The sequence below is a fragment of the Anopheles moucheti genome, chromosome 2 (genome assembly GCF_943734755.1).
Source record: "Anopheles moucheti chromosome 2, idAnoMoucSN_F20_07, whole genome shotgun sequence".
Classification (NCBI taxonomy): Eukaryota; Metazoa; Arthropoda; class Insecta; order Diptera; family Culicidae; genus Anopheles; species Anopheles moucheti.
Genome location: NC_069140.1, coordinates 69,695,115 through 69,722,542, shown reverse-complemented (window position 1 = coordinate 69,722,542; position 27,428 = coordinate 69,695,115). Strand labels below are relative to the sequence as shown.

The 27,428-nt window shown below is 39.1% G+C and overlaps 1 long non-coding RNA gene across 1 annotated transcript; it reads right to left on the bottom strand.

Annotated features, from left to right (window-relative positions):
• Positions 1 to 165: 165 nt before the first annotated feature.
• LOC128298629 (uncharacterized) lies at positions 166 to 27,428 on the bottom strand. The gene is made up of 3 exons (XR_008287272.1): positions 27,406 to 27,428; positions 14,069 to 14,104; positions 166 to 257 (listed from the first exon to the last, which is right to left on the bottom strand). It is a non-coding gene; the product is annotated as an uncharacterized LOC128298629 (long non-coding RNA).

Below are 27,428 nucleotides of genomic sequence, written 5' to 3'. Positions count from 1 at the left end.
GAAAATGAACACAAGAAACTGCCGGCGTAAAAATTGGTTCACTTACCTTTTGCTAGGCAAACGCACAACAGCAACAATTTAGCAAAGTTACTCATTGCAGCTGCTTCTTGCTGATACTTTCCGTCCTTTTGCTGGTAGATCTTGGTAGAGTTGACTGCAGGCAATGTCGTTGAAAATGTGTGCTTTGTGCAGGAAAATTAAGTTTCAGGTGTTTGCATTATTTGTCCAATCAAGCTATAGATGGGTTTAGAGAGTTTCTGAAAGGAAAAAAGAAGGGAGGAAAAGCATTAAACAAATTTTTTTTGTAAATAAGTACAATCTTGTGGAAATAAATAAAATCAAATTTCTAATCATTATATGAAAATAATAAAACTTATTAATAAATTTATAAGAAAAGAAAATATTTTGAATTTTCTAATTTCCTCTAACTTTGAATAATTATAAAGCACAATTGGTCTGATCGATGTACTATGGGATGTACTAAAAAATGAGTTGTTGTTGGGATGTACTAAAAAATGGTTTGTGTATTTTAAAGACACTCACACTCATTCACGGGAACGTAATAAACAACATCCAAAACTAAATACACCAAGAACAATTCAAAACATTCACCAGTCGCGCACAAGAAAAAAAACCAATAAGCTGCGGAAGTCAGTGTCAGTTACGTAAACTTTCATTTCCGTTTATTTACCAACAGATAAATACTCGCAGCTGACGTTGAGGTAAAACTTTTGCCGAGAAGTCCTTTCCCGCACAATTCACCACCAAATTTATTGAAGTAATTTTCCCATCCATAATCGAACTTCGATACTACAAATCGCATCTGCTACGCGCAGCAAACGGAGGGAAGGCAAACACGGAGCCGATACAACAGAAAAACGCTATACGCTGTGTTATGCACCGCATACACGCAAACACAAATATTTTAACCACCGACACCTGCGAAACAAAAGAAACCAACAGGAACGTTTAGCCAACCAACACACAAATCGAACAGTGGGTAAATAGTTTTAATTACTTTAGTTTTATGATTTCGTACGGGGGTTTCTCCCTGTTTTTCGTTCTGGTCACCCACCGAACGTTCAGAACGTGTGCAGCTTCAGGTGGGAAAATATGCACTACGATTCAGCGATGGAGTGCAGCAAAAAATGGAAATGGGTTGAAAATCTAATAATGGCCTTACAAAAGCTTATGCAATAATAATTCATGAGCAGAAGCGCGGGTAGTTTCGGGTGGGCAAAAATAAAGCTCCACCATGGTTCGGGCATTAGTTCGACAGCAAATAACGGCAAAAACAAAAAAACGTATAATACCATCCCCGGAGTGGGTCAGTTGCATACTGGATTCTACAAAATTGGTCTCACTTTCCCTTTGCAGCACAAAGGCCAAAAAAAAAATGCTAACAAACAAAAAACCATTCCAGCTTCCGATCGTGCTAAAGCTGGCACCGGCCAGTGTGTGCAACTTTTCAGCGCCACACACTTCGACCAGTAATTGGATAATAAACTGTCTGGAAACCGGTACGGTGTGTGCAGCGCATAAGTTATGATTCTACGGTACGAGGATGGGACCCGAAAGTTATGTGCGATTTAATCCCCTTTTCAGAACGTATCTGTACGGCTAGTGGTGTGGGATAAAGGATGCTCGAGTTAGTTGAGCTCAATTAGTTCCCCGAATGATGATGTGTGGTCATTCGATTTGTGTTCGATACGGGTCGCTTTGTACCGTGTGTAATCGTACACCGAAAGACACACCGTATTCAGTGTTACAATCGGCCGGTTCATTTTGTGAGCATACAACCACGGTAATCGTAATTCGTTGCATAAACGGCTCCATTCGCTTAAACTGTATCAATTCATCATCCACGCACCTTACCGCGTACAAAAACCAAAACAAGACCCCCCCGGCCCCAAAGGACTGATTTGCCAGCCATCGATCACATCGACAGCCGATGTGGAAAAGAAAAGATCGCCTGTGATAGCGCGAACGAGCGACGCCCTACATGACAGCTGCATATCCAGTTATGAGCGAAGTAAGAGATCATGTTACCAATGACAACCGGAGCCACCGGTTGCCCTTCCCAAATGAAGTGCGAAAAAAGGCGAGCACATGGGGAGGGACAGTAGAAAAACAAAACAATCTATTTCATGCTCCCCTTTTCGCGATCGCGTCCTATTTCTTTTCTTTTTCTCTACCCGCCGGTGTACCATTCACAAATTCTTCGCTTCGCTAGTTCGACATGGAAAGCCCATGTTTAGCCTTAATTGCTTTAAGTGGAGTCCGGCGGGGTCGGGAATGATAAAATGGTGTATTAATATTCGCATTGTCGCCGATCGTCATTTGGTGCACAGCTCTAATTGCTACAATGGTGACAATTAAGCCATTGTGGCGCTCCTTACCGCTTCCTTGCAAGGCGTGGCACGCGTGATTTTGCGCTCTTTCGATCATATGTGTTTTTTTTAATGTGAACAAAAGTTGTTAATTTAATTAACGAAAAATGCCGTTTTTCTCTAAAGGCATGTAATGACACAGTCGCTTTAATTGAAATAATTGCAGGTAATAGCAGTTCTTGCCCTTTATTGATTATATGCTCCGTGAGGCCAGTAGTATGTACGAGAAATACATAAAAAATGTAAAATCAAAACTAAATTTTCAATTTCAATAACTGAATAACTGAATAATGAAATAACCAGTAACATGTTATTCAAGCAAAAATTGTTTGTACATTTTAAATCGTGTAACATGTTGTTTTCTTTAGAATCAAAATCTAAGTTCAATCCAATGTTTTAAAATGTATTTTTGCTTTATATATTTTTACGTTTCATGTTTCAAATTGCTTACAAATTTGCTAAGCTTTAGATCACTTCATGAAACCCAGCCAACAGTTGTTGCAAATGAAGCTAAAACGTATGTAAAATGGTTTCAATGAACGCACGTTGTTAATTCAATTGGACAGTTTTTACTCAAAATTCAACAACTGTAGACACAAAACACGCCATATTTCTCCGGCAGACCACACAAAGGGTTAGTCCTCAGCAAAATTTGAAGGACGGTAGCGGAATTTATGTTTGGATGAATCAGAGTAGTTGCAATCCTATTCTATATTGCTGTAATGAAGCCTATTCACACGGAAAGGAGTAAGGTGCCGAATAGTAAGGGCTCCGAATACAGAATAATAAGGCTACGTACTAGGGGCTCTGTTGAATGAAGTAATATGTAACTTCAGTTTTCCAGTTCCAGTTATATTTAATTAATTTCTATTATGACGGCAATGCCGTATTTAACTTGTTCCAGTTGGTGATTCTTTAATCGACTTACAGAAACTGCTTAATTCCTTCCCTGCTCCGACTATTATGCATAATTTTATCATACTTTTTATTTACTTTGGTAATCTGACAATAGATAATTAGAAACGATAATCGGAAACTGCTGCGATAGACAATCGGTGAGATACTTTAAAGTATGGTTTCTTCAATTGTTAAATTTTTCAATTCAACACGCAACAGGTGATTCCAATCCAACACGGGATGATGACATTGACCAAGCGGAGAATTTGTGATTTATTTTAAGGAATAATTTTTCTTGTATTTAAATCAGAGCTAATCAGTTAATTCATGTAGTATTTATATCTTCAATTCCCAACGCTATGTCGCTGTTACAGCCACTCGAACAATAGCGTCCATCCTTCATTGTAAGGTCACTTGCGAAACCCCTGCAGGATATGTTTACTTTGCTTACGTTTTCATTACGGATTCACTCTAAATTAAACGAGTACATGAAACTTTTGCTGCCTAATCCAGAGCTAGCCCAATCTAATCTGTGTTCCCTCATCATTACACTTTTCCTGATTTCATTTATTCCTGAATAAAAGATACACATGAACCTAACCGAAAAAAAAAAGTTTCCTTCGGGCGCATTAGTGAGTGCACCGTGGGATATTAAGAAGTAGAAACACAAACAAATCAAAATACTCGATGGTGTTTTGGTAATCCGCGGCCGGATTTGAAACTTTGCCAGACTTCTAATTGCAACTCGCGTCAGTGGCAACATTTAGCAGAAGCGAGCAGGAGCAAACGATTTTAAAAAAGGATTATGAAACTTCTTTCCAGTCGGTTCATATTATGGTTGGAGGTAGTATTAAATTGAAATAAAAATTAATTTACTTCCCCGTCCACGGAGGTATCGTACGGTAGTATTTTTGCCTTTGAAAAGTAATGGAAAAAATTAAACCTCTACAGTTTTTATGCAAAACATTGTTTACTTCACCCATTTCAGTTCATTCTCGAGTGGCGTTTTTGTTCATTGAAAAGAAGATAGTGAGCATTATGTGCTCTAAGAAAATGGGTTTCCCGGGTACTGTTTTCTTCTGGCCCATGCTGCGTGCTGTAGAACTATCGAATCAACTTAACCCGTTGCATTATGCGTATTTACCACGGTTTCATGTGAACTGGCACCGCGCCAACCATCTTCCACGCCGGCCATCGTAAAACTTTCAGCGCCACTACGCTTCCCTTGGCAAATGAGAACCCCACCAATTTGTTGGAAGGCACATTCTCTGGGCGGAAATTAAATGTCAGCAGCCCTGTCGACGTTCCGCTGTTTCAAAACTTTGCAAAGAAAAGCGTACAGATAGGAACATTCTCGGAAAATGGGCCCCGTACAAAATGTGTGTCTAAAAGGTCCGAACGCTATCTTAACTGCAAAAACGCACCACGAGATGCTTGCTACACCTTTCCACGCTTCGGACACGAGCTTGGCTACCACTTTATTGGTTCTCTACCGAAACCCCTGCCAAGCCCAAGCCACACAACCCGTCCCAACCTAATTCAATCCGAGCAGCAATCAGGGGAGAGTTTTTTTTTGCACTTTGGCAAAAGAAAAGTCACCTCGGGGAATTTCATGCCACGTGCGTTTCACTACCTTTTGCCCGTTTGTTGTTGGTATTGATATAATTAAAAAGAAATTAAAAAGTTTTCCCTTCAAGATTACTTTTAATTTGATTCTGGTCGATGCAGTTCATGGAAAGCCTTCTGCCTACGCCTTCGCTACTCCATGTTGTGATCACCCTTGAGGGAATTTCTAGCTCCGTTTCTTAAGCCGGACTTTTTTTTATTGAGTGAACCATTTTCTTGAGTTTTACTGGTTAGATTAGGTTGAATGGCTGAACTAGGATTATTTGATTATAAATTTGAAATAATGTTTAAAACATGTCCATCTAAACATATGTATCTAACCAGGTCAATATTTGTCTATTTTACTACAATGAATGGAGCGTTGAACAAAGTTTGACTGCGTTAGTCAGCATAGCTAGAGTATTGGATACTTGCTCAATCGTGGTAGTAAAAACAATACACAATCGTTCCTTACTTTACGATCGTAATCCCGAAGCAGATCCAAAGCAAATCACTTGGCAGATTTATTCCAAGAAAGTAAACGTGGCCACAAATAAACCATTGTCGAAACACAAAAGTTCACAAAAGAGGTTAATTAGGTTTTATGGGAAATCGTAATTGTCTTTCACCGGGAGGTGGATTGGTTTGGGGATAGCTAACGGTTGATTTGCTCTTAGTCGGGAGTTTTCCCAAGAGTAAAATAAAAAATGTCTACCCAGCGCAAACCTACAGCGAGACGCATTGTTACGATCGTTCCCATCCTGTGATCCCGGTGGTGAAGTGTATGAGTTGGTGAAATTAATTACAAACCAAATTAAGGGCAATGATTGTCAGATTAGCGGTGAATAAACCATCTATCTATCAGCAAGGTTAGGAGCAAGGAACAAGTTTTGCGTTTACTTATTGCATTTACTGTGGCAAGGTTAATGGTACGAGTATAAATTGATCGATTCATTGCAGTACGTGAACATATGATCCATATTTTTGATATAGTTTTATTAAACCTTTATTATGCCCTGCATACTGATGTTCACTAATGTGCTTCATTTTGGTTACGATTATGTTACAAATAAATCATACACCACTGGTTTCCTTTTTCGAAAATTCCCGGAAATTATGATGCATTTAAAATAACGCCTGAAAGGTATGCAAACACGAAACTTCATAATGCTATTTTGAAATTCCTTCCACAAATTTTACGCGGAACGAATTCCACTCCATCCATCGGGTCTACTACATTTATGTTGCACATGACCGAATCGCTCATTGCTGTGGAGATCCCTGCAAATGCACGCACCCAATTGCATTCCTTCCTATACACGACGCGAAACACATCGCGAGTACCAAGCTCGGAAATCATCGGAAACGGATGTAACTATCCTAGCGCGAGTCTGACACCAGCATATATGCAGCAAACCAAACATGAAGAAAAAAATCAAATGAATACCCTGGAAAAATGTACCGACCGTACGCAGCAGCTTCCCGTACCGACGGAATCTCCGTAGTGGAAAATGCTTTTAATGAAATTAAAAAATCTCATTTGATAATGTGCTTCTTCCGCTGCCGACTGAATGCCGCAGCGCAATCAATGGATCCGCGGATACGGTACGTTTTGGAGCGACGGTTGGGTAAGTTATGGCACGCGTTATGTTTGACTCGCGAACCATGAGCCCGAATCAGCTTTCAAACATAAGGATATGTTACGTTGCATCTGGCCAGCGGTGCATAATGTACGGCTACGGCTTGTGGTTCATTCCAATGCAGGAAGGTTGCAGTGGGGGTGATAGTTGATGGTTTTACAGGAGTTTCGAGTTCCAATTTCAACCGTTACTAGGGTCTGTGCAAGTTGAACTAGAATGTGACAAGGTAGATTTAGCAATATTCGCATTTGACGGACCTTGATCAAACAGCAGCACACGTTAGCAAATGTCTTAATGGTTTCAGTTTATTTTGGAAAGGCTTTGAAGGACTTTTCAAAACTATTTGAAATTCACTGGTAAACCAAATGATCGTTGTTTCAATTAAACAGTCATTTATTTTGGATTCATTAAAGAAACAAATTTTGATTCGAATGTGATTTGATGTTTTTATGGCCAGTCTATAGGTAACTCTATCAACTCTTATACTACTGGGTATTTGAAATAGTTTTGTGCAGACCGTTTCTGGATGACGCAACCTGATTTAAAAGCGCGCAATTATTTGACGAATACCGCCTTTGATGTTGAATTTTTCACTTAAAGCTATCACACACCCATTTGCTAGTTGCAATTGAAAACGCAGTATTGTGGATTTCCAACTAAAATGCTTTTTCGGTGCCTCCAAATTTAAATTAAATATTGGTGTAAAGATGGATAAAAAAAAGAAAAAAAAATTTACCTAACCGTGCAAATAGACATGCAGCGATTTTTCTCAGTGAAACATTTCGCAATGCTATTCGATGAAATGCGATGATAAGTTCATATATAAAAAATCAGCTTGTCCTTTTCATCGCGTGTATGAAATAGCTCAATTTTTGCTGTCATTGATTACCAACAGAAATAAAGCAATTTTGCTCGTAAACCGCCAAAAAGGTATGCAATGTTTAAACACTAACTTTTCCGTTGGTCGAGACATTTTTTTCTAAAACTACCAGTTTCTAAATGCATAGTACCCGGAGAGCATCCACGGAAGAGGTAGCACCTTGTACAGCAATTTTGCTCGAAAACCGCCGAAAGGTATGCAATGTTTAAACACTAACTTTCCATACAAACCAGCTGTTTACAGATTTCCGATACTAGGAGAGCATGTTTTTCAAGAGGTGACACCTAGTACCAACCGAGCAAGCACAAATCACGCGTTTCCCGGTAGTTGCAATCCCAAGTTGTTGCATGCCAGATGTTGCACAACATATGTTGCGCGACATATGTTGCGCGACATATGTTGCATGCCAGATGCTGTGCAACATATGTTGCGCAACATGTGTTGTGCAACATGTGTTGTGCAACATGTGTTGTGCAACATCCTGGTACTCCGCTGGTACCAGGTGTTACCTCTTGAGAGACATGCTCTCCTGGTATCGGAAATCTGAAAACAGCTGGTTTGTATGTTAAGTTAGTGTATAAACATTGCATACCTTACGGCGGAAAATTGGTTGCATAGTTAGTGTATAAACATTGCATACCTTACGGCGGAAAGTTGGTTGCATAGTTAGTGTATAAACATTGCATACCTTCCGGCGTAGTACCAGGAGCTACCTCTTCCGTGGATGCTCTCCTGGTACTATACATTCGGAAACTGGTAGTTTTCGATGAAATTTTACTCGACCAACGGGAAAGTTAGTGTTTAAACATTGCATACCTTTCGGCGGTTTTCGAGCAAAATTGCTTTATTTCTGTTGGTAACAATGTTGTTGTTGTTGTCAAATATTAGAAAGGCTTTGGACCTCCTGGGTCTCTTTCGCCTCTGGATGTTGGTAACAATGACAGTAAAAATTGAAAAAAAGGAAAATTGAAGAAGAAAAGAAAAATGATTAAACAACATGAAATAATAGTTACATCATTACGGAAAAAACCCAAAATGGAGCAAATCAAAATGAATCCATTAAAACCATTGGACTACTCTTTGGGACACTAAAATATAAAACAACCTCCTGATGGCATAATCCATCCCAAATCTACATTCTCGAAGGCGATAGAAAGCACTTTCCCTCGTCCACACCGGCTCGGATGCAAGTAATGTGATAAGCCATCATCCATTGTATGCAAAACGCATTTGCATTTCCTGGTGTTAAAGCCCGCCCGACCGTCAACCAATCTTGCCGAACCCACGCGCCCAGCCGCAAATCGCCAAGTAGCCAGGTCTGTTGAAAGTCCATCAACCTAATCGCTTGCCTCGATCATGTTCCCCAGGGGAGTATAAACCTGCAACGAAGCGGAGTCGTTTAGAAAGGGTGAAGAAGGGCTCGCACGTTGCGAATGGATGTCCATCTGTGGCACGAATTGCATACACTCTTCCCGCCGCTCTGGACCATTGGCTCATCTGCAGTTTTGTTGCAATAAGTGGACATTATGTCATCATAAATCATCGCGAAGGTTTTATCGGGATGGTTTGCTCGTGTTTGATGGCAAAGTTTGGAAGTTGGGAGCGGTACCGAGTGGAGGTTAAAAATCACTACAGAGTATTAGACGCTACCAGTCAACCGTCCGTCAAAAGCCCAGCCAACCATCCAGCCAGCTGGCGCAGACATAAGACAAATGTTACGCACACACCGTCTTCGTGTTGTCCACCGTTTAGCGCAATTGATGCTGTGAGTATGGTATTCAGCAAAAGAAGCGCTTAAATATGTATGCAGAAAAATGCATCACCAAGTGCTGTGGAAGGAAAGTAGTAAACGAGCGTGCAGAAATTGCGCCCTACGATCTGCTGCCTAACGTAAGCTTCGTTGGTCACAATGACGAAGCAGGCGAAGAAGACGGACGACGTGTTGGTGAAGTGTGTCTGCAAGTGCATCATCATCTAGTACCGCCTTGCAGGAGAAAGAGTCACTGATTGCATTTGCGTCTAGTCGAGCTAGGCCGCCGCTGCTGCTGTAGAGATAAGTTATCACAAGCGGTGCATTCTATTTTCTACGGGGTTGGGTGTTTTGGTTGCGCGGTTAGATAGGAGAGGACGCTTGTTTCTCCATTACGCACTCCTGCAGTATCCCTAAAAGTATGAGGAATCGGCACAGGAAGTGAAAATAGTGCTGTAGGAGCATAGCAAAACCAAACAACAACAAAAAAATAGCTGGAGAAACCACCAAACTGTGTTGTTTTGTAAACTCTATACGAGCGCGCCTAATTCTCCGTGACAACTTTGTCATCCACTCGAGCAAAACCCGTTCGGGTGGTAAACGCACGTCAGAAGCACCATCGCGTCATGATGGCGTCGCGTTTGCGTCGGGGTGAGAGAACAAGTGCACTTTTCCGTTTTTTTCCCCACTAAGATCGGCTCGCTTCCAGTAAAGGGCTCCACGGGTTCTATCCGGCAACAGCAGCTAAATTGTGATTACTTTCCAGCACGATGTATGAACGAGTGGTTTTGCTTTTGATGCTGTTCTTTTGTCTACGTTCCCCACCCTTCAAGCCATTTGTTATGAGTAAAGTTTTAAATTGAAAATTGTTTACACTAAAATGCATGCAGCTCGTTAATAACTGCTGGTGGGAAGGCAATGAATTTTAGCCATATTAAATTGCAAAATAGCATAAAGCGCTTGCTCCGCAGTACGCTCGATTTTGTATCAATAGATATTAAACAAAAAAAAATCATTCTCTAAAGAGTAAAATGTAAAAAAAGATTCAAGTATCTTTAATACAGGAATTTCTAGAAAACGCCTAGATGTATGCAAAATGCAATACAAATTAATCGACTGGATTTTTGTTTTCCAAAATTTAATTGATTGTCTACTTTTAGCGTGGTTTTTGGTGGTTATGTGAGATCGTCAATTAACTCGTAGACAGTTTCGAAATAGCTTAACTACTACTAATCTCCCAGTGTGCACCCAAAAATTAAAATTCGAATGTGAAACAAAGTTCACTGTTTCGAATGCGCAAGAAACTACCATTGCTTTCGGCACGCTACCATTTCCCGGTTAGCGCAAATGGATCGAAAATAATCCTTCCTAACACTCCAATCGAACTAAATGTGAAAATTTACAACATCATCAATATAGACCTCCGCAGCACACTAGTACCAAACCATGCCATAATCACATTAACACGAAGCACTAATCTGTAATTTATTGACCGATGCATGGTTTCGAGATCTCCATTCCCTACCATCTACCCGGAGTAGTTCCCAGAGTGTCAAATTCAATAAATATCCTATACACCAACAAACCGATGACAGCCATCGAAAAATGCTTGCTAAAGCTCAATTTAAACCCAAATAGCAGCAGACTTCACCAAGGTCGTAAACAGCAGTCAATTATGTGATTGGAAGTTCAACTTCGCGTGTGCTAAATAATAACAACAGCCAGTAATATTCTCCAGAATTTAAAAGCAGCAACTGCGAAAATAAACAGTTTGCATCCTACGCGTGTTTTTTTTTTTTTTTTGTGAAATCCGCAAATGTTGCCAGATTTTCTACCAGCTGTCAGGATGTGCCGGTGGGGCGAATTCTCTTTGTTTTCTAGCCCCACCGCTATCCAAACGATGCTGGCGTCGGACTCCCCTAGCCACCCATAATGGTCGCCATGGTGTCCCATCTCATTTGCAAACGACCGGCATCGAACACGATACAAACGACAAGATAGCGGAAGCGGCTCAGCCGGCCACCGTTTGTATTTGTTTGTGTTTTTGCACAAACTTTAAGACCTACAGATTATCCTCGAACGTCGGGAAATGAAATGAAATGTGCAGCATTAATCTGAAGATGTTTGCGTGAGCTTTGTTTTTGTACTTCGCTAAGGATAAACACTAACAGCACAAGTTTTCTTCTTAACATTTGGCCTGCGGAGGGAAAATTGGCAGCAAAACAAACCATTAGTCATGATTGTATGCTTTCTTTGGTTCAGAGAGCTGGTTTAGTTAGCTATTGAGGGCTTAACAACTTCGAACGATATCATCAAATATATAATTATATTAATCATGTATTTAATCATAAATTTAATCATATATATTAAATCATTTATTTAATCATTCATAGGATTCATTATGAGACTTAGTTGAGTTCCATCAATTATCCTTGAGAATTAATTTTGAATTAGCCTTCAATTCAAACCCGAAGGCCTAATCCATTGATTCTTCGCGAAGCGATGCGTCAAATGTCAAATCCAAATATTTAACATAATTCTTTTAAGCCAGCTATCATCACAGCATCTAGACAGGGCAATACATCAATCTATGGCTTGCAGTGATATAATTAGCAGCTGTGCGTGGAATTGGATTGCTTATAAGATTTTTTTTCCAGGTACCGCTCAATTTGACATTTCACAACATGACTTCGGTGGAATCAAAACGCAGCACCGTTCCTTCCAGGTGACAGATATACTAATAAGTGTCAATTAAACAACCTGATTCTCAGAACCTTCGCGCTCAAGGGTATAGCAGCAGGGGATGTATTTGCAGTCGTTTGTTTAACATTTTGCACTCCAACTCCACCAGAAGAAGCGACTCTTGTGGGGTTTCCGTTTCCAAACCGTCGGCTTTAACCCCTAGCTGAAAGAGGATGAATTATTATACAGCCTGAACCGACGAACCGTCGTATTCCGTTTCCTATCGGGTTGATGAACTTATCGGTAAAGTTCAATGAATTTCAACAACGCTGCCTGCAATGCGAGACAGAACTTTGATCAGCAGAGCTTTTAGCCTCATTGCTAGCTAAAGAGACAGTTGAAGGATGTGCTAAAGCACTCGAGATTGATGTTTATTCCACTTGTGGCATCGTTCAAACTACTCGCCGGGTAGAACAGAAAACTGCCTAGCGCACGTCAGGAACAACACCCTCATAAAGCAGGACGTGCTTTCGCGTGGAGAGAAAAATCAACCACTTACATATCTTACACGGCGTGCTAAGTGAAGTGATGGGTACATGTTTTATGTATGAGTTATTTACCGAAAATAAACCGCAAGCAATCAAAGACGGACCCATCACAGTGGCACACACACGCACGCACCCCACCCGGCAAACATACAGCGCCATCATTAATCTTTGCTGCTTGAGGAAAATCGAAGAATATGCTTTCCATAACGGAAGCCTTATTCATGAAGTTGCTGATGTAGGACTTTTTGTGGATCGTCCTCGACTGATAGCTTGTTGAAGAAGCGTTCCGAAAGGAGTAGAAAGAAACCGCTCGCCGTACGAACGTTTGCACCGGCTAAGTCAAGCAATTAAGGTCACTTATGCAACAGCTCACCTCATGAACATAAACCAAACGCTGAAGATGGTTCCATGACCGGTACCGGTTGTCATTGCGAAGCACATCGCACATGACGCTCACGAGAGAGGCCGATGACAGCAATTACGCCGAACGGTCGATCGGTGCAGATCGAGACGTAAACTAAAGTGTCGAATTTATTACCCGTTGCTATCAAAGATGGCAAGAAGAGGCGACACGATACGAGGCTGATTATGAATGGGTGATTTAGGGGTTGATTTGTTGGTTGATTGAAAATTGTTGTATGCAACATGCGACTGGTGACAACTGTCAGGCAATACTGATTAATGGAAATGTGCCTTGCTACAGTTGGGTCCAATAGTGGGAATAATGGTGTCTCAACGAGTAAGAGATTTAATGCGATATTGAAAACTATGATAATACATTTAACAATTAGAAACACAACCATTGCATTGCAACCAGCTTAGTACTCAAATAGTTAGTAGTGATTTTTTCTCCTTAAAAATCCAAGCAAAGGTAATTTAACCATTACGAACAATGACCATAAAGTAATTGTAAAGCAAAAATCATACTGTAAAGAGGCTGATAAAAGGCAGTTATTCTTATTCACCATAAGAATCAATATATTCTCAAGCATAAGGCACGGCCAAGAGAACACTAAATGATCATTTATCATTCATATTTAAATCATTTATGACAGTTTGTGTTATTGTCAGGTGTTTAGGGTATCTGATTTATAGTTATTAGTCTACAAGGTTTAAACATCGTGTCACCCAATACTTAATAATTTACGCTGCATGTAGAATTTTTACATTGTTTATGTTTAATGCAATTATAAAATGGTAGAAATCATATTCGTTAAAGCTAAATTAAAAAAAAGGTTTTTTACGATTTTGTTGAAAACGCAATGTTACATATTTGGTGGAAATTTTTTTTAAAAATAAGCCAGAGTTGAAAATACAAAACATTAACGACTTTTGAGGTATATTTTCAGAAAACTTAAATATATTACAAAAGATTATAAGTAATTTTAGAAGCTTTTTTTGGTTTGCAAAGAAAAAAAATCTGTTTGAGTTAATCAAGTTAATCAAAACACAAATCAGATTAAACGACTCTTGCTATCGCAAATCTTGAACAATGTTGATGTAGAAACACATTGCTTCATAAACTTTGCAGTATTTACATGTTGAATATTCAAAAAATCTTATCATGCTTCAACAAGCAGTGCGAGGGAACATGGAACTCCATGTTTTTGTTCTTGTCCTTCCTAGTGGCCCACGCACAACGTATAACACGCAACACAACGCACGACCGTACTTACCCGCGAAAATGTATGCTCTCCAGCGATTAGCTCAACCTGAAACGATAACAGTAAAGATAGGGAAACATTATTAGCATGGAAAACGAATGCCACCTATCCGGGGCGTGTGCCCTTATGGCATTAAAGCGTGCCAGAGACGCTAGACTGGACGTAACAGAGCGATTTTTTGTTGTTGCTTTTCCTTATTTAATTTGTTTCCCAAAACCCGTAGGGTAGAGCAAATATTCATGATCTTTATGAAACACTACGGCACATTGTCCCCATACCCGAAGGAATTGACTGTGGCTTTATTTGTATCAAAACTAACCGAACAACCAACCCGTGGCACAGGGATGTTTCTTATCTTTTTTTCTCTCTCTCCTAGTTTTCCTTCACAATCAACTTCGGCTCCAACCCGCTTTAGGGCGCACCCCAAAGGGAGAGTTACAATCCTCCCTCAATTCCAACCGGACATTACGCTGTGGTGTACCGGTCTTTAATTAGCATTCTCCGACTTCACTTCCGATTCGGTGCCTTGGCTGAACGCTCTCGGACGAACGGGCCGCCGGTCAGTCATCCTGACCCTCGGTGGAAAAGCGAAAAGAAGAAGACACGCACAAAATAACGCCACACGAGACGCAAAAGGACGTTTTCGATAAAATGTTTACTGCTTCCGGCAAAGCGCTTGGGTCGCACGGGCGTGTGATGTGATTATTTCTCGGTAGGCATGGTGGATCGACCAAACTCCTCACACATTGTGACGGCCCTTCTAATCAATGCCCCCCAATGCCAGCAAAGGGAAGCATCCGGTCCAAACCCAGGGGCGGAAGTGGCCAACGATAACGGACAGTTTATTGTCAGACTTGGAGCGGTATTTTTGGAAATTTTATGCTTCCCGTCGGCAATGGCATTGCTAGTCGCTTACCACCGCATCTGATGTTTTTCTGACGAACTACATGCGGCTCATTAGCCCTCATTACCGATAGCGAGCGAGGAAAGATCCGGGTCGGTGGTAAGATGAATGGTAAAATGGAAGAAAATAGCAAACGTTGTCAACATGCAGATAAATAACACTGTTGCGCCACAGGAACATGAACGATAATTCAATTGAATACAGTTCAACGTTCTCAAGGAAAAACAAATTAGATTATTCGTATGTCATTAGACTATCGAAATACATAAGCTTTTCTGAAATGTTTTTGCCGGATCAACTCTAGAAATATAACAAAATTATAATACCAACAATTATGAAAACGTTATTAAATTTCAGAATGATTTTAATTAACGCAAGTGACTTGCAATAACAGGTTTTCAATGTGCTTCATCCAATCCAGATTTTTTTTTTGTTTATTTTATTGAATTACGAGAAATTGATCAATGTTATATTATATTCTTCACTGTATAGCCACTGTTGTGATGAATCACATAAAAAGTTTAAAACTGTCTTATCGTCCAGCTGAAAAATAATTGTTAGAATGGTGATGATGATGAATCTGTAGAGGATGTATAGTGGCTTTGACCCCGTTTTAAGTTGAAAACATAAATTTTAGGTATCTGTTAAAAAGTATATGCACCAGGTTGTAACATACTGAAGTGATTCGTAAAGGACATAACATTTTGACATAAATAATGACACTAGGTATCATTATGGCAGGATCAGAATTTTAAAAAAACCTATTGAAGTTCAGAAACTTTACTTACAACTCAATTTAAGCAAAACAATATGCTGATTTGTTAATGAAAACGAACTTAATTTATTTCTTTGCAAATAAAACCAACGCATGGTAACTTCAAATATAAATCTTACAAATTTTATGAGCATATTTATCTTATGCAGTGATTAAAATAATTTCCAAAGATTACCCAAACATCAGGTGTGTTTTTTTCTTCGTAACATAAAAAATAGAATACAAAAAGAGGTGTTACAATATTCCATCATGAAGCGTTACAAGCTTAAATTCAATAATTGATACATGATTAAAACTTTTCAGTTTGCGATTTAATTATTGGCTTACTTGACAAACCAAGCATCCAACCCAATTCTGAACAAATTACACGTTGTTTTTTTTTTCGTTAGAACGGTCTGGCCGTATCGACAAAAAACAAAACACATTAAAACATTCAATCCTATCTCATTCGCTCAAATACTGCGTTCAAAAGTTAAAGGATAAAAAAAATCGTTTCCCTTTTTATCACGCGAGATAAATGGCCTAACCCAGTGCTCTTTTTTTCTTTTATCGACACAAAAACCTCCAGAGGTTTTGGCCTGCCATGTCTGGCTTTCTGTGGCTTTATTTACTCCTAGCTAAATGATCCGTTCGGCGTACGGGGGATTAGTCCGGATAGGATTTTGGTCCGATCCGTTCGTGTGAAGATCGGCGCCGCTATCGTCATGAAATCGGGCCGCCCCAATCTAGTTAAGACCTGCTAGAACACACTGTTTGATCGTTGTTCAAGCATATAAACCTTCAATTGTCGCAATGCATATAGGAAAACTAGTGGAAAGTATGATCAATCCTATGAATTGTAAATCAGCAGACAGCATACAGACAGACAGTAAATATTAAAGTAGTAAAACGATACAGTTCCATGTCTGTAAACTGATCTTGATGTTTGACCACCATTCGTAATAAATTTTTCATTACCATTTTTCCATTTGCAACTAATGCCAGCTAATGCGTTTAAAAAGGTTAATGGTCGGCAAAAACATTCAAAAATTTCACTTCACTTCCCTAGGAAGTGAACCAGACCTGCAATGATGTCTTGTTCACCAATATTCACCTTATTACATTCACCGGTTTTCGAACGTTCCAGGAATACCACATACTTGCAACGCGCACACTGAAGCAAATAAAAGAAACAATTCGTCCTGCCATAGAATTCCACTAATAAAAAAACAACCTTCACCCACGCAAATATGTGATGTCGGACGTCGACAATCGTGGGAACAATTGTGACCAAGTGAGTAGCGAGGCAACGCGGTAGGAAACGATTTCCTCTTACAAGTGTCTACGACACAGTTTTCCACCATGCTTCTTCGCTCGACCCAGCAACCAGGAAGATGATGATGATGATGATGATGTCTTCCGGTCTGCTGGGTACGCCGGAAGCAAACCTCCAGCACACACACACACACGCATCCACAATTTCCACATTCCACTACTGGCAATGACATTATTTTCCTGCATTGTTGCGTTCTTATCGGCAATGCCTCCGGAACGCTACAGCAAAGCGTAAAAGAGGGAAAGAGAGACATCTAGCCATGTTTGCCTTATTTTGGACAGCATTGTTTCCCTTTTTTCCTCGGTTTCGTACTTGTAGGCCACACATTAGACGATACACATTGCGATCATGTTGCGACCATTTCGCAACGGTCTTAAACTCATGTGCAAGAAATATACCGAAAATGGAATTCAATCTTACTCATCAGGTTTTTTTTTGTGTTTGCTGAAATAAAAAATTCGTACTGCGGTTAGTGGGCACCAGAAGATGAGATATGTGATGAGAAGAAACATAGCAGGAGTAGCTTCTTTCTGTCACAAAAATCTCATTGCCGTACTTGTGTTGCGAGTATGAAAAGGCAGCGTTTCTTCTGTACTTTTTTAGTAACGTGTTTTAGAGGGCAATAAAAAAAGGACAAAATAACGACGGGACAGTAAGAACGGTACTGGCAGTTGTTGGTGCTGTGTCGTATGAAATCAGACTCCCGAGCGCACCCGCCACACCGGAAACATGTCACCGAGACCGTCGGCAACGCTTGACAGTTCTCGTCTGCTTGGTACCGTGAACATCTCACATCGAAACAATTGTTTTCTCCGGCGGGAGCAAAAACGTGAAGAAAGCGCGACTATCCTTACGACAGGCGGTATCGTTCCCGCTTGCTTCTCTACGAGCTTGCTGCAAATGTTTCACCGCAGCACAATGGTTCCGTTCGTCCGACATCAGCGCATTACTGTGCGCTAGCAATTTTGCCCGCTCGGTGAACACACAATTGGTTCTGCTACATGGCGCTACACGGTGAAATCATTGTTTGGGTAAAGTAATTTGTCCCGACATGAGAACGTTTTGTGAGCATTCTGCCCGCCACTGTCCCGGTCGGACGCGACTATACGCGGCATGAAACCAAGCCGGAATACGTTTTGCTTCCACTTGGAAATACATAAATCTGTCACAAACGATTCTTTCTGGGTTGGTTGGTTGGTTGGTTGGTTTGGGACAGAAAATTACATAAAACACATCAGCGTGATAAATAATAAATTGATTTCGCTGGAAGCGATCAATCTTCTGTTTGACAAGAACGACAGGAGAGTTCCGTTTTGAGTGAAAGCATAAATTTTACATTATTAACAAGACACGTGTATGCTTTCCTAGAACAAACCTTCCAAAGACAATTGTAAATTGAAATTCAATAAGCCACCTAAGAGGTTGCGGTACATGAGAGTCTTTTTTTGGAACCTTTTCCTTAAATACCAGGACGGTGTTAATTAACCTTTCACAAGGTTTGTGTAATTAATTTCGCTTCGCAGTTGATAAAGCTCGTACAACCCACGCTACGGTAGCTTGCTTCTGCAAAATAAACAATACGAATTAATGGAAGAGCAGACACGAAATATGGCTCACAAGATACATCCATAGCTTCTAGGTTGGTGTGTAAGAAATGGAAACCAGATCTGAAAATATTCAATAAATATGCACCACGTGTCGGTTTTTTCAACAAACCTTTCTTATGCAAACGGTACGCCCGTCGCTCATCTTCGTAGGGCGTGGTTTGATTTTAATTAATCACCAATTAGCAGCAGCATATGGTCGCTGTTTGCCATTTAATGAACCATTTCAATCCCTCACCCAAAAGCACATCCACTGAAACCCCAACTGTAGAAAGGTTTCACAGTGCAAATGAGTTGCTTATATTTCGATTTCATGTTTTTGCTTTCGGAGAGATTCTTTTTCCTCTTTGTTTTGATAGCAAATTTCAACAGCTCGTTAATTACTACACTCGCTTCGTTTTTCCGCTCTGCATCCTGTCGGTATTGGAGTGATATCTTTTTAATGAAGAAAAAGTGGTAAATTGTTAAGAATTTTCACATGAAGTCATGTATCGATGGAGACGCCAGGTGGTTTTCGTTAGTAGAAAGCCATTGGTGAAAGCCGTCGAAAAAACCTTTCTAATGACGTAAACTTGCCATAATGCTTTTTTTTAGCAGTTTGCTATGCAACTTCTTCACTTTTGAAAGCTTTAGCAATATGTTCGCTTTTAGCTTAGCTGTGCTGCAATATCATAGCGAACATATGAATGGATTTTCTAAACCTCTAAATCTCACATTTCCGTCTAAAATCCACATCACGTATTAATTATCGATACACATCTCTTAATACCACCGTTAAATAATACTGTTTTCAATTTTTTTTTCTGCTACGTATGTACACGATGGATATTAGTTATCTAAAATAGTCAGAACTGCCAGTACAGAGCATCTTTTGAGTCATTTTTTTATTCCGACAGAACGTTGTGTCGTGCAATACAAAAAATAGCAACACACGATGTTATTGGTAATCTTGAAAAAAGAATTGGTTTGATTTTCCAAAACCAAATCACAAACTAAACGGGCGTTTCTGGAAATTCTGTAATTTCAAATGCAGTTAAAGGTAAAACCAGCCGGTTCCTACCAATTGATTTAGCCTCCATTCTGAAAAATCTCTTGAGACTGGTAGTCAGGTTTGTTGAGAATTTGCATTGGATGATGTGCAAAATATTTCTGTGTGTACGAAGAAAAATAAATACTGTTTTCAACCTTACCCATTCATCATGATGTTTTATACGTAGCGCAATAAAATAACTTGCACGAGACAAATTGCATAATGTGTAATGAAATTGACTAAAAATTCATATCATGCGGAAATTGATTGAATTTCGAATTTCGATTTCAATCAATATGCAAATGATATTACTACCGCGTACGAACCCCATCCCTCTGTTGGGGAGCGAATAAGCGACGAATGCCACCAGGAATGCAAACACGCTGGGCCTGATCTACAATCGCACCTCCACCGACGCAGACTATCACGTCGCACAATTTCAGCACAAACCGCGGGAATGTGGCTTCACTTTGCCACGTCCCCTGTCATCTTGCCATTCTGGTGCGCTAATGTACACGAGCAAACTGTTTGGATGTGGATGCGTTTTGCGTGCAGTGGCAACTGCAAACGGTAACGGTTTTGTTTGCTCTTTGCGTTTGTAACCCCGTGCAACCAGAACCGTGCGCGGGAATGCACAAACAGCCGGGTAGTGGTACGTTTGGGATTTATTCCAAACACTTGCATCGTAGCATCAATCTGCAACCGGCTTCCGAAACGAGCGATATGATTCGAATCACGTAAATCATCATCTCGTTTGTCACTCACGGTACGAGGTTTTCGGAGCTTACCGTGGAATGGAACGGGCGTCGCATGATTGCATCTTGAAGCAGACGCTTCAAGACGGTGAAGCTGTCTAATCTCGGTTAAATGTGCAACCAACCGTACGTACATTGGCTGAAGGAGTGCCGGCGAACAGACGTTTGAAGAACCTGAATAATCTCTCTGGATGAAGAGATACTAGTGCTGAACTGTACCATCAAATCATTTGCTGTCAGCTCAACTACTTCTTGAAATCATGGAAATCAAATTGTTCATATCATTGAGGCAAAATAAATTAATCGGTACGATAAAATAGTAGGCATATTTGAAAATAGTAATAAAACCATAATGCCTTTGATGAATGAATATAATATTTTGAACTGCAGTCACTTATTTGAAATGTGTAAAATCTGATTTATTATTGACTTCAATTTTAAGCATAATGGAGTTTGCACTAGTTTCAGTCATACGTAATAGGTAATAATAATGTTTAATATATTAAATTAACATATGAAAAATAAATTAAGTCTTCGCCTTAATATTTTTAACTATCTTGAAAGTGAAAATAAAAGAATCTTCTATTTTCATGTTTAGTTGCAAAGATCCTGGAATTTGATTTTCTCATGAATCGATTTAAAATTATTTGTAACTAGAAAAAATTCAATCTCTCAATCAATAAGCAATACCACAATAAGATAAAACACATTTTTCTAAGGATATCAGAAAAGTAATCATTCTTAAATGATTAACATATGTTGTGTTAAGGTTCCAACAGTGCTGAAAACGCCATACGAACCCAGCACCTCAATAGCCGAACTGAAAATCAACGTTGTACGTGTTATATGTTGTACTTTTAATGTTACAGACTGTTCTGAATTTGCTCTACACATTTATATAGTAATGTAAATTATATAAAACTGTATAGCTTTCACTACCGAGATGGCTAAACTGTCTATCAGAGAATTCTGCTTTAACAACAAAATTGTTCAATTTATAATTTATATTCTATAAATGTTTTGAATTCGCAACAGTCGATATATCGATAAAATAACAAGCGTAATAAAAATGATATTTTACATGATATTTTTCTAATATTCAAATAACGCCCAACATACTGGTTTAAATAATTTGACAAGCTTCCTTTTCTCATGATAGTAAGACCTTTCACTTTTTAAGCATTAACCTTAATTTTTGAAAATTTTATATTACGCCTAGTTAATATAACGCCTAGCACGGCGCATGTTTTTCTTTCATTCAGTGATGTAGAGTGAAAAAAAAATCAAAAGTGCACTTAATGGTTCAGTTTTCACTTCAAAATATCAAGTACTCGGTACTCGGAAAACCTCCAAACGCGTTCCATGCAAATCATCTGCCTGTTCGACACTTCATTAGAAAAGCACCGCACACGCACAAAACCTCGGCATAGAAACTCAGGGCCCGTCAAAGTGCTCAGACCTGAGCAATGCCAAGGTGAATACCGCACCGTGCATCTCGGCGCAGCATCTCGTGTCGTGTGGGGCGAAAGTAAATTGATCCCACTGCGGTTGAGATTCGTGCGCACCCCAAACGCGGCGCTGTTTTTGTCGAACGCATCGATGCGATTTCGATTTCGGTGGCCATCGATAATAATTGGAACATCCGCACGTACGCTGTGGCTGTTCGAGTGGTACTTGCATGTGGGAGATGATGTGCTAGGCGCAACGCAACCAAACACCCAACACGACTATCAAAGCTACGTACCGACATGACGGGGTAAGGTATTCCACGAAAACTAGGTCACAATATGATTGTTTCGTGCGGCTGTAACCTTGCTGTCTGGGGAAGTGTGTTATTACATTCTCAACAACAGCGGCAGTACATACATGCTACAGATCAATGACGAAGTTCAGAAGTAGACGATCCTAGTATATGATCTTTTTTGCAAGCGCTTCTGTCATCTACAGTCTACAATTGGTTGGTACGCGAAAGGGTAAAGCAATAGAAATTTGCTGTGTTTGATGCTGTGATGACTCATGCAATTGCTTAGCAATGCCATTCCAATAGTAAATTATTTTTAAATCCGAGCTGTTTACAAGAGTTTGAAATAAAAGTTGATGAAAGGCGTTCAATCTAGTAACTCAAATGAAGTTCCAAGATCCTAATGGACTTTGTGTACATATTTTTACAGTTATCTGTATGCCTGTACAGTTATCTATGTTTACAGTATGTATGGATTCATCAAGTCTCTCGCTCTCGCAATGACGATGAAAAAAATCTTATGCCTTTCATTATCCGGATAACTTGCAAGCTTAGCTTTTGCGAACATTTATCTCTTTGTTTCTTGTATTATTAAAGTAAAGTTCCTTAAAAGTCGAGCAGGGTCAATTAACTAGATCTTAAAAATTTGTAGTGATTTTAATATAAATGTGTAGAATTATCTGAATCCTTCAATAATCTTCCAACCAAAATGTGCATCAATAATAATACTTTTAAAACGACAAAACATGGTAAATATTGAAGCACACATTTCTCAACAAAATAAATTGCTGTCAACCTCTTTTTGTTTATGTTCTTTCCAGAAACTTTATGCATACTGACTCACACAAAATGAGACTAACTTTCCAAACAAAAGAGGGGCAATATTGGAATATTTAAAAAGTGAACGTAGATACGACGTGTTCTACACTGTCTTCGACGGCTGTATTCAAGCTAGTGTCAGAAATTAGATCATTTAACAACGATGGATAATCCCCGGTCCAGTCTCATCAGCTACATCACGTTGATAAGCAAGATACCCTTTTTATATCTCAACCTAATATTTCTAGCGTTCCATCAATAATGCATCCATCACGTTTCTTTACATTTTTATAGCAAAAAAAACTGAATACATCAGTTCTTTCGAACGAGCTTCTTCAAGTGAGAACGATGACATACGATGTCATAAATGTTGCCCGTCAATATCGATGATGCGTTTTTTTATAATCGAGCACTATTCAATATCAGCTCCATGCACAAATGGATTAGCTTTTTCCGTTAAGCTCCTGCTCTCCATCAAATACATAGAAGAATGGAGCGATTCCGAGTACGATAGAGGAAAGGTAATTTAATTTGAAGTATTTTTTTATATTTTTGCTGGAACAGATACATGACAAACGGAAGGTGCAAAACAGTGCAATTTAAATAAAATAGAAAGAAAAATACGGCCTGGCCGTTCCTGAGTAAATAAAAAAAAAGAAAAAAACATTGGATGATAGAAAAAAGCATACATTTTGACTTTTGTTTGATTTTTAATTCATTTAGCGGTTTGTTTTCCACATCAAAACATACACTCAGTTTAGAAATCTACTCCAACAGTTCCATAGTTGTTCTATGCAAATATACCTAAACTCATTCTTTATTTTTGGATCTATCATCATATCGAATATCATATCGTATCACGAAACGTACTAATAAAATTGTGTGAGAATACGAAACTGATTGACTGCTACGTAGCTGTTTGTCCCAGTCGTCTCAACATTTTATTTGGTTTGCAAATAACTACCTAACCTAACTAACAAATAACTGCAAATAGTACCAGTTCATATTTTCAACACATTTATTTTTAAGATCAAACCACAATTTCAAATCAGTTGCTGGTATAAATTTCCCCACAAATGCTACTTATTCCGCGGTTAATTTTACAAGTGAATTTCACTTGGGTTCTTTTTTTTTTAGTTCAAAATGTTTGGCAGCAAAAGGGTTGTCCCAACAAACACCTCATTAATAATGCTCATAAATATCAAAAACCCAAAATGCCTTCATCACTTCAAAAGGCAGCAACCTTAATAAACATTTTATTTTAGCACTGTTCCACTGTTGAGAAGTTTCAAAAAGCCCTCCCACCAGCAGGGGACTTAATTATGTGCATACATATTTTCCATAATCTACACCATTATGAGCATAACTTTATTATCTCCACCATCTTGACCGGCAATGGTTCCGGATCCTTCCGAAAGCGCGTTCGGGTGCTATTATTATGAATAAATAAAAACTCACCACGCTTTGCACTCGATGGTCTAATAAGAGATCAAAATTAATGCACTTAGTGTGTTAGGAAGGCTCTTTTTCTTGTGCACCATCCTTACTAAGCACAATACTTTTCGCCAATTCTAAAGCAACCTATTCAAGTGGAGAAACTTCAGCTTCTAACCAGCGAAAAGTTAGCATTCGTCTAACCTTTCACAATTTCTCCTCCAGAAAAAAAAACAGATTCACTCAGACTCCACTTACTGCCTACATTCGTCTCCAAAAACCCATCGCCCCAAAAGCATGGAAAGCAAAAATTAAATTAAAACTCATAAAGTGTGCACTAAGCCTCGGGGCAGGATTAAAAGATGCTTTGCCGGCCGATTCACCCTTACTGACTGGGTGCTCCTGAAGGATTTTACTCGACCTGCCTGCCGTCATTAGCACCTGAGTATGTGTACGTGCACACGTATTTCTTCGTTAAAGTCAGTCATAAATTGCCAAGGGTTTGGCTGCTCGTACCCTTTCCTGTGGCAAAGTAACACACCTAAGGGGAGTAGTCTAAGGGCATCTACTCACCTCGCTTACGTACAGCGGCATTAATGCGAATATCTGCTAAACCGTTTATAGTGCACGTCCAAACAGCACGGGGTGGAAGAAAATTCCAATTAAACCTTTTTACGCCGTATAAAGCTTACCCGGATCTTTTTCGCCCTGCTGCAAGCTGGAATCCAATTATTTGAATCTTAAGCTTTACTTAGTCCGAGAATTCTGTAGAGAATTTGATACGGCAAAAGGATCACGCGACACCGTTTAACCATTTGATCCGGCCAACCAAAATTTGCTCTTCGGCGAGAAGTCAGGAATCTCGAATTTAAAAAAATAGAAATGAATTAAGTAAGATTAAATCACAACTACATACAGCAAAAAGGTAATGCGATCTTTCGCTGTGGTTAACAGAATTAGGTCAAAAATATATCTATCAAATTCAAAGAAGATTAAATTAGGAGTGTCATTTCTGCTACAGAATCATCAACTTTATTGGCAGAAAGTATTAAATTAAAGAATATTGTTGGAAAAGTACTTTAAATGCTTTGTGTCCGCATAAATAGTAAAAAACAATTGCAAAGGAATTATTATTTCAATTAGTATTGAAATATACTAGTTTTTATAACAAATTAACCAATTTGAGCTATTCTCTATTCAAAAAGAACGAACAGTTCCTCAATCATGCTGGAGACAATATTTGGAAAGCTCCAAAGCAGCAAACAATCTTTGATATCAGTGTGGATCAAACGGAATGCCTTTATCGAAACATTCGCGTAACATTCAAAGGCAATCTGCGTGTGCAGAATTATCTCCATAGTAATCACCTTCCTAACATCCATTCCTCGCTCACCACTCGGCGACTACTCCAATACATCCGTCCGGAAACATATCAATCATATCGTAAATCTTCTCATGTTCGTTCATTAAGCATACCTACGTAAAATGGTATCATTACGGGAGTGCGAGGTGGAATATAAAATGTTTACCATCAATTATGGCTTACAGAACAGCATCCATCAGCATTAATTTGGGCGTTATCGATGTTTCCCGTGCGTGCCGAATACACGCGCCAACATACCCCACAAATTCGATACAACTCTTGGGAACCACCTGTCAGGAGGGAAAGTATGGGAAGTGTCTTGCATGTTGGGAAGGGAAGATACCGTTGTGGGGAATTACAATTGTAAATTTAGTTCACTTCCTTCCCATCCATCGTTGCTTTATCACGACGTTATATCAATAGCGTCGATGGTAAGCATATTTGCGACTCCTTCCTACGGTAAGGAAAATGGTAAAGCTGACGTTTATGCCGCTTCTTGACGAATAATTAAATGTTACAGATCCTTGCGGAAGAAACCCGAGCAAGCAGCGGCGTGTATTGGAAAGATTAGTATGAATAGAACGTACCTTTTCTTTGTGCTTGTGGACCCGTATGATGTCTTTGCAATTGATAAAAAATGGTTCAAATATCGTGCTTATGACTAGAGAGTTAGTTTAGGTATTTATATTTTAATACTTTTATCTCAGTCACTTTATTCCTGCCTAATGACATTCGGACTTTTTTTTGCAAATGCTGCGAAATGTTAATATGTTCAAATTTCATAAACCAACGAGAAACGTTTGAAATTCATAAATTAATCAACATGTATCGAACGTTTATCAACACTAAAAGAAAAGAGCAACAATTTACATTTTAATAACACAAACAGCCAAACGAAAAAAAATTCTAAAACTGCTTACAAAAAATCACTAAATTCCTGAAGTTTATTTATTGATCATTGTTGTTCATTGGAAAATAAAACGAGCGATCATGCACTCTCACTATAATGAAACATATTATCACTCTGTTTATAGCTATTAAATATTTTATTGTTTTGTCACATAGCCAGTAGACGTTTGACACATACTAAATATTAATGATTCGCACTATTTCTACACTAATCTTACTGTTCCACTAAAAACATTCGCTGCACATGTTACTAAATAGCATCACAAACGAAAACTAAAACACTACGTCACATACGTCCTACGGCTGTTTAACGATCTTTTAGTAGCAAACTACAAACGGGAACTGATGAAAGATTGAACTGGCATTTAAGTTAAGTGTGACTACCTCGGAAAAGAATCATCCCCGAACGACTGGGAATTCTCATCAAGTTCCGCCCGAGAAGGTCGAAGAAGTGTTGACTCCTAATTGTTTTTATATGATTCACTGCTGACCAATTCGCTTCCAAGACTTATACTGCTATGATCTTGCCTGAAGATTCATTTAAATATCGTTGAATCATGGTATGCAAAGCATGAAGGTCACACACAAAAGGTAATTTTTTTAAAAGTTATACAAAAAATTATTAACTTGTTTTTACTACGGTACAAGATTTGTAACCGAACTATTCATAGAGGAATATTTCATGAGAAATGATACATACCGTGTGAGATTTACTTCCTCGCA